A 5,479-nucleotide genomic window follows, 5' to 3' on the forward strand; every position below is an offset into this window, starting at 1 on the left:
CACCTGGGGTGGCCTGGGCCAGGACTCATCCCTGCAGGCCCTGCAGTGAGGGGACAGGTGACAGCAATCCGGTGCATCTCTGTGTGGCAGCCACATATCGTTTCACCAATTCCTCTGTAACAATTCCAGAACACCTACACCATGAAAGTGTACCCATGGACTAGCATTAAAATTGCCTCTGTCTAAGTGTTAAAAAGAAGGGAAGGGAGAGAGACCATGAAGGAGGTGGGAAGACAAAGTAACTGTAGTCTGCCAGACCAAGAGAAGCTGGCTTAGCAGGAGGGGAGGCTGGTGTCTGCACAGGCTCTCGGGCTGTGCCTGCCCTGCTTCCCGGCCTGACCTGTGGGATTCTAAATAAAACTTCCTGGCAGGTGACAGACCTGAGTGCGCTGGCTTTGTTTTCTTTAAAAGTACAGTACTATTTCGAGTTGGTGGCAAACTTTGGCCTCTCTGGGAGCTATTTTGCATCCCAGCATCTGCTCTTCCTGCTCTGATTGTTTCACTCCTTCCCCTCCTGGTGCCTGGAGCCAAGGCCTCTTTCTCCTCCTGGAAATGAAGAGGGCTCACAGCCCTCTCTGTGGACCCAGGAGCCAAGTCTCCCCAGCATCGCCCCAGCAGCTGAGCATCAGATAACAGCGCACACATGGCAGTGTTGGCACAGCAAGTTTCAGGTTGCAGTTTGGGCACCTGTTCTCAAAGTTTTGCCATCATTGTCCTAGACCCTGTCCTGGGGAGGCCAGTCCCAGGGTAGAGCTCAGGCACAACCCCTGTGCTTGCCTGGGGGTGAAAGCTGTTACCCATGTCCTTCCTGGGATGTCTCTGTTCACAGCCCAGGAGTGGGTTGGGAGAAGAGGTGAAGCCCTGGACAGGGGACCCTGGGAGCTAGAAGAAGCAAGACACTGGGTCAGGAGGGGGAACCCAGAAGCCCTGCCACTCCAGCTCGCTGTACCTGGGCTGCTCCTGCCATCCCAGTGTGTGTGGGACACCCCACAGCCAACTTCCCATTCTCCCCAGCTCCAAGCCAAGCTGGGTTCCTCCTGTTGGCACTGCTGTCTGCCCTGTGTGAGACAGCTGCCACGTGGCATCTCCTCACCTGGCACACACTCAGATGAGGCCTGACAAGATGAGCCAGGTGGGGCTGTCCCCACATGAAACACTTCGAGAGACACTTCACGGGGCAGGCAGGGTGAGGAGGGATGGGGGAGCTGACAGCCACCAGTAACATGCTCAGCAACACCTTTACTGGGTACAGCACAGAGCACATGTGTGCACACATGCACACGCATACACAGGTACACACATGAACACCTCCCCAGGGCCATCCCAGGCCTGTAACTATCTCACCCTTAGGTGATGAGGAAGTGACAGGAAGGGGCCTCCTGGGGTCATAGGAGAGGGGGCCTCACCCACCCCATCCTCATGCCATCCTTTTTTGCAAGGTTCTTTCTTAGCTGCTCACCACGAAACCTGCCATCAAATGCTGGGCCAGGGAAGGCTTCATGTCCAGAGGAAGAGGGTCAGGCTGAAGCAAGGAGGATGCCAACACTCTCTCTGCTTGGCAGGCAGGTTGGAGAACAGGTCACCTACAGCCTCTGCCACACTCAGCCCAAGAAGGACACATATTTGGGAGCTGACCAGGAGCCTGGAGCAGCCATGTTCATGCAACCAGGGCTTGAGCCAAGTGGTCAGCATCCAGGAGCCCTAGATGGGAGGCATAGCCCTGGACAAATGTCCCCAGGGTGATCCTCTGTCTCAAGCCCATGCCTGCTGCCCATGCATCCACTTGGCTTCTGCCTCCCCTGATAGGCCCTGCTAGCAAGGGTTGGGGAGGAGAAGGGCAGGGGGTGGGATGGAGCTGGGTTCTCAGCCTGCTATCCAGGGAGCCATCCTCATCTTGATGCAACAGCTGGCAGGGTGCAAGAGCTGGTGCCAGTCACAGGCTGGGCAGGACTGGGCCACCTAGACCCACCGGGTGGGGGCAATTTCTCCCTACCACCTCCTGTGACCCAGCTGCCATGTGTGGACCCAAGTGACTGGGGTGGCCCTGTTGTGGCACTGTTTCCACCTTTCAACCTATGTGTGGAGGGACAGCTCCAGCAGGACCTGCAGTCTCCAGTGTGATGTGGCAGTGCTCCCTACCACTTGTCACCCCGCTGCACATCTGGGGCACAGCTGTCCTCCTGAGGTGGGTGAGGGGCTGGTGACAGTGACTGTGACCCCAGGATGCTGCCTTCTGTCCTTGGCTCTGAGCATGGATCTTGTTAAAGTTAAAAAACTCTAGAGACATTGAAGGCAGTGAAGCAGACTTAGTTCAGTGACTGCTACAATGGGTTTTTAAAAAATAAAGGATAGATAATAGAAAATAGGGAGAGAGATCTTTCTAAATGGAGAGCAGATCAAGACATGGAGGGAAAGGGGAGGAAGGGAAAGGAAAGTGGATGAGAAAAGGAATGAAGGTTGTCATGTACAGTGCAGATTCCACTCAAGGAATGTAATGAAATTATTTCCAAGTCCAAAATCAAGGAGCTTCTCCCATATGTTCTTTCCTAGAAATTTTATGGTTTTAGGTCACACATTTAGACCTTTTATCTATTTTGAGTTCATCTTTTTTTTTTGAGGCAGGGTCTTCCTTTGTAGTTCAGGCTGGCCCTGAACTTACTATGTAACCCAGGCTAGCCTTGAATTCGAGGTGATCTTCCTGCCTCAGCCTCCAGAGTGCTGAGGATTATGGGCATGTGCCACCATGTCTGGCTGAGTTGATCTTTGTATATGGTGTACTAAAGGGTTCTGTTTTATTGTTTTGCACATGGAGATCTGGTTTTCCCCAATAACATTTATTTGAAGGACCACCCTTTCCCCTTTGTGTCTTGCTAGTGTCCCACAAGGGCCTTGATGATGAAGAGTGAGACTGGACTCCAGATACCCACTGAGGAGAGATTTCTAGGCAAGGTGCAAGAGTGGGTCAGGGGATGGGAAATTACAAACAGGAAACACAGAAAGGAGGATGTTCTTGCTAGATTTGCCAACAAGATTTATGCCAAAGGTAGGCCAGGGTGATAAGATATTGAGAGCTAGGGCTGAGAAATTTGATCAGATATCAAGGGTGGCATATTTTGGGTAGGCCTGACTTAGGAGATTCCTGCTAAACTGGACTCAGTGGGCTTAGGACAGACGGCAGCCAGGGACTCATCAGAAAGATGACTCAGAGCCACCTGACTCAAGGTGCTTCAAAGTAGAGCATCCTTGTGGGTGCCTGTTAAGGAGGGGTCTGTCTTTCCTTTGTACAATGTGAGTCCCTTGCTCCATCTGTGGAGGACAGCAGCTGGGTGGACGAGCAGTCTCTAAACATTAGGCTGGAAGCACCTTGAGGTGGTGGAGGATGGGCAGAGCAGCCAGTGGGCAGAGTCCTTGGCTTACAGTTGGAGCATCTTTGTGATGCCACTCAGTGTTCTGATAACTTCCTGGTGGCCCATCCAGTGGCAGCCACAAAGGACCTCTGGTGGACATGACAGCTTAAACCAGGCCACCCAGCTTCAGCTTTCAGGGCTTCAGGGAAAGGAGATTTTTGGTTCCCACAAAATCCAGTTCAGGAGGGTGGGGGAAAATAGGAAATGGCCTGGAGAGCGGTAGCCAATACTGAAGGATGTGCCTGAACTTTAAGGGAAGCTGGGATTGGTGGTGCATGACAAAATTCCAGCATTTGGAAGGCTGAGGCAGGAGGACTTCAAACATGAGGCAAACCTGTACTATGGAGTGAGAACCTGTCTCAAAATCATGAGGAAGAGCTATAGTTTTCCAGTGAAATATATCATTTTTTTCTCTAGTCTTCCCCCTTTCTGATCAACAATAACCAAGGAGTGAGGATTCCTACTTACAAAATATATCCCCTCCATGACAGTTGGTTTCATTTTGTTCATAAGTGCAGTGAGAATCATCATTGACCATGAAGGCTTTTCAAGTCAGCCTTGCTGGAACTTCTCAGAAGAAGTTATGAATTAGACTTTTCAAGGCCTCTCCAGGTGGAGAAGCCAAGCTGAGAAGCCAAGCTAAGTACCATCACCAGCTTTCTCCTGTAAAACCTATAGATTTGAGTGCATGCCTCTCTTCTCATAGCTTCCTATGTCCTGGGGCTTACGTCCTGCTGGGAAATGAATCCACTCTCCTAGGAAGCTGGCAGTGGTGTCAGCCAGTCTGGGCTGGCTTTGGAGGAGGGCTTTGCAAGCCTAGCTCCATAATGGCAGCCTCAGCTCCATATCCTGCCTGCTCACATCTGACTGCATGCACCAGTCTCAAAAATGAATATTCAATAAATATTCAATAAAGGTTTCCAAATTACAGAGAGATCAGGAAGGGAGAAAAGACAAACATTTCATTTTCACCTGCAAACACTTTCAAGAAAGCATCACAGTAAAACAGAAACTATCTACATTAACCAAAAAATGTTTCAAAGGGCCCCAATTACAGGTCTTATGAGAGAGAATTCATGATAGCTCAACTGACAGGGATATATGGTTGTTTCTCTGACATATGATGAAAATAATTACCTAAATGATGCTTGATAGTATTATGGAAGGACCTATGGTGGACAACCATGGTGTTAACAAATGCAGGAACTTTACAATTTTCTGAAATACTGTCAATAATACTTAGCCATGCAAATATACTCCAGCAAAGTTCAAGTGTCTTGGTTTTTTGTTTTTGTGGTACTGGAGATTGAACCCAAGGCCTTCACACTGAGCTACATCTGTAAGACTGGGTCTTGCTAAGTTGCTAAATTGTCTAGGCTGGGCTTAAATTTTGATCCTTCTGCCTCAGCCTCACAGAGTGCTGAAATTACAGGTGTGGGCCATCTCACCTGACTCGAGTATTTTTTTATGCTTGTTAAATTTTATTAAGTGAAAAAAAATTTATCAAGTGGACAGAGCCAAGGGGTGCTCAGATTAAATACTGGTTCTTCATGTGCCTGTGAACTGGGGGTCCATGGGGTTAATTTTCCCCGAGCCAAAGTGGCTCCTTGAGCTCCCCTGAGGTCTCTCTGCTCCACAACACCCTGGACCCCCTTCATGGGAGCTTGTGGAGGTGCATTCTTGCAGTCTTCCTGCCTGCAGGCTTTCCTGGCACCCCAGGCTGCTGCTGTCCTGTGTCCTGCCCTTTACAATGGGGTGGACTCAGAGCACCTCCCATCAGAGGGGAGCTACATCCTTTTCTGTTGCAGGCAAGCATGCAGCTCCTTCTCCAGGAGGGCAGCCTTGAAGTAGCCAGGGCTGGGAGGAGGCTGAAGGAGGAGGCAGAGGCTGATCACCTCAGCTGCTCTGCCCAGACTTCCTGCTGCTGAAGAACTCAGGGATTCAGGAGGCAGCCAGGCTGTGCTGCTGTGGACTCTGCCCTCCCTCCTCCTCCACTGCAGTTAAGGATCCAGTGAGCTGTCATCAGGAGACATGGCCCTATGCCACCTCTGAAAGCTACATCAGGGGCGTGG

Source organism: Heterocephalus glaber, unplaced genomic scaffold (assembly GCF_053883595.1).
Source record: "Heterocephalus glaber isolate CG9 unplaced genomic scaffold, H.glaber_assembly_v1.0 deba00001461, whole genome shotgun sequence".
Lineage (NCBI taxonomy): Eukaryota > Metazoa > Chordata > Mammalia > Rodentia > Bathyergidae > Heterocephalus > Heterocephalus glaber.